A 7,155-nucleotide genomic window follows, 5' to 3' on the forward strand; every position below is an offset into this window, starting at 1 on the left:
CTCCCATCTTTGTGGCAGCTGCATCCTTCAGGTAAATACGAAGACTAGAATGTAATATACCTTTAATACATTCGTACAGGATTAAAGTGTGTGTTCTACATAGATCAGTGGTTTTCAATTATTTTCTGTCACACCCCCTTGAGGGGACAAATAAATGTTCAAACACCCCATCAATTGGAGTCCTAATGAGAACCTGACAGTATTTATTTATTAATGTATATCCTGAACTGAAGGGTTACGTACGTGTACTTGGTCATGTTTCCTATCGAGCTGAAGGCTTGTGTATCGTTCAAAAATTAAACAAGACGCTAATACTAAAAGTCAAAACTGCAAGACAGATGCACGTTGCAATCAAACAGCCGGTGTGTGGTAAGTACAATTGTTGTGTATTAACAGTCCTAGTTTTGTCCCTGCTGAGTTACCGTCATGCCTCCTGCTCTTGATGTCACACCACTGTTGGAGAACCTTCCTATAAGAATGGAAGTAGACACTGGTTCACGCATATCGATGGTATCAGAAGCTGTTTACAGTGAGAAACTACAGCACCTTGTGCTACAACCAACCCGGCTGAAGTTAAGGACCGACACAGGAGAACCGGTGCTGGGAGTTGTGGATGTGACAGTGGAACACAACGGACAGAAAAAGACTCTTCCACTGTACATCATTCAAGGGAAACGGCCAGCATTGCTAGGCCGCCGGTGGCTGGAGAAGCTCAGTCTGAATTGGCAGGAAGTATTCCTAGTTAGGGGTGGGGACACAGGGCCACTACAGGAGATTCTAAAGACACATTTCCCCGTTTTTGATGGAGAACTTGGCAGCATGAAAGACATTACAGTTAAGCTGACAGTGAAACCAGGAAGCGTGCCAAAAGCTTTCAAAGCTAGACCTGTTCCATATGCCATAAAACCGAAGGTGGAGGCAGAATTAGCCAGGTTAGTGAAGAGTGGAGTACTGGAACCAGTGAGCACAAGCGAATGGGCAACCCCGATTGTTCCAGTCATGAAAAAGGATGGAACTCCACGGATCTGTGGTGACTTTAAAGTCACATTGAACCCTGTCCTACATGCTGAGAAGTATCCTTTGCCCATTATTGAGGAGCTTTTTGCAGGCCTAGCTGGAGGCCAGAAGTTTAGTAAGATAGATTTATGTCAGGCCTATCTACAAATGCATGTGGATTCAGAGTCACAAGAGTTGTTGACTATAGTGACACACAAAGGCCTGTATAAGTACCGCAGGCTCCCTTTTGGAATTACCTCTGCCCCAGCACTTTTCCAAAGAGCCATGGACCAGATTCTCAGTGGGATACCAGGGGTCCAGTGCTATCTCGATGATCTGCTCATCACGGGACCGGATGAGAAGTCACACTTGAGGAATCTGGACATCACACTGCAAAGATTGGAGGAATATGGCCTGAGAGTTCGGAAGGATAAGTGTGAGTTTTTCCGGCCTTCTGTTGAATACCTGGGGCATGTAATCGACAGCACAGGACTCCACAAGGCACCATCAAAGGTGAAGGCTGTTGTAGAGGCTCCATCTCTGAAGAATGTAAGTCAGCTGAGGTCGTTCCTGGGCCTCCTAACATACTATGCAAAGTTTGTGCCTAACCTTGCAAATGCATTGAAGCCTCTGCATGAACTTCTGAACAAAACTAAGAAATGGAAGTGGACGTATAAATGTGAGACAGCTTTCAAGGAAGTGAAGACAGCGCTGTCACAATCTGAGGTCCTCACTCATTTTGACCCCACATTGCCAATTCAGCTGGCATGTGACGCCTCACCATATGGTGTGGGGGCAGTAGTGTCACACATAATGCCATCGGGCGATGAAAGGCCCATCGCTTTTGCATCAAGGACTTTGAGTAAAGCAGAAAGCAATTACGCCCAAATTGAGCGTGAGGCACTATCTATAGTGTTTGGGGTGAAAAGATTTCACCAGTACCTTTATGGCAGAAAATTCACGCTATTGACTGACCATCTGCCTCTCACCTCCATTTTTGGTTCCCATACTGGCATTCAATCGCTTGCTGTCAGCCGTATGCAATGATGGGCTCTTTTACTGTCTGCCCACCAGTACGACATTAAATATAGGAAGGCAGATCAGCACGGAAATGCTGATGGGCTGTCAAGACTTCCACTGCCGGTCACACACATTGAGCCGAAACAGGCTGAGATATTCTACTTCAAGGAAGCGGCTGCTACCCCAGTGACCTCAGCTCATGTGAAGAGACACACTCGCAATGACCCAATCCTGTCTGAAGTTATGGACATCATTGCTTGCGGCAGAAAAGGAGATATGACCCAAAGCTTAAAGCCATATCTGATGAGAAAAAATGAGCTTTCAGTCCAGTCTGGATGCTTATTGTGGGGCTATCGTGTCATTATTCCTCCACCATTAAGAGAAAAAGTGCTTGATGAGCTTCACTCTGGGCACTGTGGTGTAGTGCGAATGAAAGAAATGGCACGCAGCTATTTGTGGTGGCCAAGCCTGGATGCAGCTATAGAAGAAAAAGCCAAGTCATGCTCTGCCTGCCAGAAACTGAGAAACCTCCCACAGCTGGCTCCCTTGCATCCGTGGGACTGGCCTGAGGAACCATGGCAAAGAGTCCATGTTGATTTTGCTGGACCACTGGAGAACCACATGTTCTTACTTGTAATTGACGCTCATAGCAAATGGCCTGAGGTCGCTGTCATGAAGAGCACCTCGTCAGAGAGAACCATTGAAGAGTTGAGATCCATTTTCAGTCGTAATGGTCTGCCACAGCAGTTGGTTAGCGACAATGGTCCACAACTGGTGTCAGAAGAATTTAAGGCGTTCATGGAGGAGAATGGTATTCAGCACATCAAGTCTGCGCCCTATCATGCGGCTACAAATGGGCTTGCGGAAAGATTTGTACAGGCTCTGAAGAAAGCTCTCAAGTCCTCCCAAGCACACAAACCCTTAAAAGGCGCCTCGATGCTTTCTTGTTGGCATATCGAAACACCCCTCATGCTACCACAAAGGTGTCCCCTGCCTCAGCGATGTTCAAGAGACAACTCCGCACTCGACTAGATCTCCTGAAACCTCTAAAGACAAGAGAGGTTGTGCATCAGCAACAGAAGGCTCAAGTGGAAAGACGGGAAAATGCAAAATTGCGGAGCTTCATGGTAGGAGACCGGGTTCTTGCTAGGACCTACACCAACGACATAAAGTGGGTGCCTGCGACCATTGTTTCCAAAACAGGTCCTGTCTCATATACTGTAGAAACCAGTGACCATCGCATCTGGAGAAGACACCTCGACCAACTGCTGCACACTTCGGGGTCTCATGATGACTCACGCCAGCCGACATCTTTTGTTCCGGAGCTGTGTCCTTCCCTGGAGCAGCCTCAAACCCCAGACACGGCTGCTGTTCGAAGTGCACCTGGATCTGCTCCTGGCACACCGGAACCTGCACGAGTACCTGCCTCAGGTTTCGCTTCACCCAGACCAGAACCCACACCATCTACAGTGACCGAAGTGCCTAGAGGTCGTGTTTACCCTCAACGAGAAAGACGACCCCCAGATAGACTGTCATTGTAGTCTAGGCGCTGACCTGTGTCATTGGGGCAGAATAATCCCCAGGGTTCAGTTTGGGATTGAGGTAGTCCACCCTCATTCTCTAGTTCAGGCAAGTGTTGTATTTGTTTAAAAGTTATCGTTGAACAGTTTATATTTCACAAAAGAGACTGACGTGTATTTTGAAGTTGGCTTTGATTTTGTTTATTTTATTTTTGTTAAGGGAACCTTAAAAGTAAAAGGGGAGGGATGTTGTGTATTAACAGTCCTAGTTTTGTCCCTGCTGAGTTACCGTCATGCCTCCTGCTCTTGATGTCACTTCCTGTATCATACAGAGTTGTTGTTGACCTCGACAGTAGTAAACGTGAAGCTACAGAGCAACCAAGGTTTCCGTGTCCTTATTATTATTGGTGTAATGCCCAACCATATACAGGTATATGGGTATATAACAACAATACTTACAGTATAAACACTTTGTCCGACTCAAAACTGGCACATACAACTTAATGGCAAAGACTACTTCCTGACTACGGCGACACACCTGGGGCGAACAACACAGTTGCGTAAAGTTATAGGACAGCATAAAAAGCACAAAACACATTGAAATATAGTTTTTAAATAAAAAAGTCCATGATTAAAATGGTCAGATGAAATATGGTAAGAACCATGAGTCAAAATAAAAACAGTTCAAAACAAACAAGTAGAAAAACTTGGTATACAGGTATTGATTCCCAGGTACGAGGAATCGGTACCGTATGAGTTCGAATGTGAAAGGTACAAGGGGTGTAAATCTTTGGGCAGCTAACGAACTGATTCCGATTCCTGAGATGACAATTCAAACCAGAATCGAGTCAACATGATTATCGATTCAAACCGATTCTCGCAATGTTTTATGATGCAATTATAATGAAACTTTTTCAAAACAAGTTACAGGTTACAAAAGCTCCTTCTGGTTGCATGGAGATGGCCTAAAAACATATTTTTAGTAATTTATTCTAATTCAAGTCTTTTAATCTTATGAAATTATTTACAATTGGGATGAATGAGAATTGCGATTCGGATGTAAATATATTTTTTTGTTCACCCCTAAAAGGTATCCTGTTAAGACCTGTTAAGCCAGGCCATTCTCAGTTTAGTTTTTAGGTGTTTTTGGTTATTTCTTGTGCTCTTATTTTGTTTCCACTTCCTGTTGTGGTTGTATTTTCCCTGCACTAGCTTCACACTGCTTCTTAATGCTGTCTTCATTGTCTGGGGGTGATTAGTATTATGGTTTTCACCTGCTGCTAATCACCACCTGGGCAGTATTCAAGCCAGTCACATGTCGTTGTGGGATCATTCTGTCAGGTATGCTCCTTGTAGGGGAGGACGTGACCCCCAAAAAGCGGGAGACACGTGCAAATAAATGAGAATTTAATGTCCCGATACATCACACAAACAGAGTGCGGAAAGGTCAAGTACTTATCATCCCCAGGTGATGAAGACAGCACTAAGACGCAGTGGGAATCTAGGAAAGGGAAAGTACAACCACAACTAGGGTTGTCCTGATACCAATATGTTGGTACAGCAACCAAAATATATTTCCATACTTTTCTAAATAAAGGGAACCAAAAAAAATGTCATCAATGTCTTTATTTGAACAAAAAATCTTAGGGTACATGAAACATATGTTTATTATTGTAATTTAGTCCTTAAATAATATAGTGAACATACTAGACAACTTGTCTTTTAGTAGTAAGTAAACAAACAAAGACTCCTAATTAGTCTGCTGACGTATGCAGTAACATATTGTGTCATTTATCTACCTATTATTTTGTCTACATTATGAGGGACAAACTGTAAAAATAGATTTTTAATCCACTTGTTCATTTAATGTTAATATCTGCTTATTTTCTGTTTTAACATGTTCTATCTACACTTCTGTTAAAATGTAATAATCACTTATTCTTCTCTTCTTTGATACTTTACATTAGTTTTGGATGATACCACACATACTTGGTATCGGATCGATACCAAGTAGTTACAGGATCATACATTGGTCATATTGAAAGTCCTCATGTGTCCAGGGACGTATTTCCTGAGTTTATAAACATAATATGAATTTTAAAAAAAGGAAAAAAGATTTTGTGACAATACAAAATATTGATGTAATCATAGTACTATTGACTAGATACACTATTGTACTTGGTATCATTACAGTGGATGTCAGGTGTAGATCCACCCATGGCGTTTGTTTACATTTAGGAGCGCTAGCCTGTTAGCAGTGAGCTTCTGTATCCTCCCAGGGTATGTAGTGAAGCATGTTTAGCTATTCCTCGTCCTCCAGTGATAATGTACATTTAAGAAATGTACTTTATTTGTCACCATGGAGGCCAGGATTAGTGATTTAAAGTAGCTAAAACACGGCGGGCTGCGGATGGATGTTAGCTGCTAGCTAGCTAGCCATGTTTTAAAGCACCTCTTTTTGAGGGTGTTTCAGTGTTATAACTTCACCTTTATCTTTAGTTTTTACACCAAAATGCGTCCATTCTCCCTTTTCTGTCTAGGCACTGTGTCGGCTTGTAAGTACCCACACAGCAAAAACACTCCGCGGCGGATCCCCCGCGGAGCTATCGCGCTTTCCGGAACGGAATCGCGAAACGGACCCGTATCAGCGTCCACTTGCTCTCAGGAACGTATCCGCCACGGAGGCGGGTTGCGGATCCGCCGTGGCGGCGCGCCTCATCCGCTCCGCAGCCATGATCAAAACCTAACCTCCGAGGCGGGTGCGCCGAGGCGGGTGCGCCGAGGCGGGTGCGCCGTGGCGGCGCGCTGCATCCGCTCCGCATCCATGATCAAAGCCTAACCTCCCGCCGCGGACCAGCAACGGACTCATAAAAACCCTGGCTCATCTGGCTGTTTTGGACCCGTTTATCTTATTTTCAAAATCGCTTCTGTTCTTGCTGTAGTATAAAATGACCTGCAGGCCATTTGCAATCGTATTTTAAAAAAATACGATTGAAATAAATAAAAAACATTAAAAGTGGTATTTAAAGAGCAAACAGGTGAAATGTAACAAGAAAATGTAGCAATGTTTACTCTAATCACACAAAGCTGCCATGTAGGCTGTTTCTTTCTTTAAAAAATAATGAATCAAAATCAATGTCATTATGAATTATTGACCTATTCAAGGCTCAATAAAGGAAGTCGACAAACATCAGTTGAAGCGTTACGTTAATCCAGGGGTCACCAACCTTTTTGAAACCAAGAGCTACTTCTTGGGTACTGATTAATGCGAAGGGCTACCAGTTTGATACACACTTAAATAAATTGCCAGAAATAGCCAATTTGCTCAATTTACCTTTAACTCTATGTTATTATTAATAATTAATGGTATTTATCATTGTGGAAACACTGATCATCTTAATGATTTCTCACAATAAATATATATAGAAACAGATAAATATCAATATGCAACACTTTATTTTTATATTTTCTCTAAGTGCACATTTTTCAAATTGAAGTTTTTTCCATAACTTGAGATGATTTATTTTGGAGCAGAAAGATGGCTGCGATCAGAAGTCTCTGAGACGAGAGCTCGGCCAATAATCCCAAAATGAGCCGATTAAACGCCTGAAACTATGTG

The 7,155-nt window shown here is 43.1% G+C and overlaps 1 pseudogene; it reads left to right on the forward strand.

Moving 5' to 3' along the window:
* The first annotated feature begins 426 nt into the window (after window positions 1-426).
* On the forward strand, window positions 427-3,048 carry LOC133652730 (uncharacterized protein K02A2.6-like; annotated as a pseudogene).
* Window positions 3,049-7,155: the final 4,107 nt, after the last annotated feature.

The sequence above is a fragment of the Entelurus aequoreus genome, linkage group LG06 (assembly GCF_033978785.1).
Source record: "Entelurus aequoreus isolate RoL-2023_Sb linkage group LG06, RoL_Eaeq_v1.1, whole genome shotgun sequence".
NCBI lineage: Eukaryota > Metazoa > Chordata > Actinopteri > Syngnathiformes > Syngnathidae > Entelurus > Entelurus aequoreus.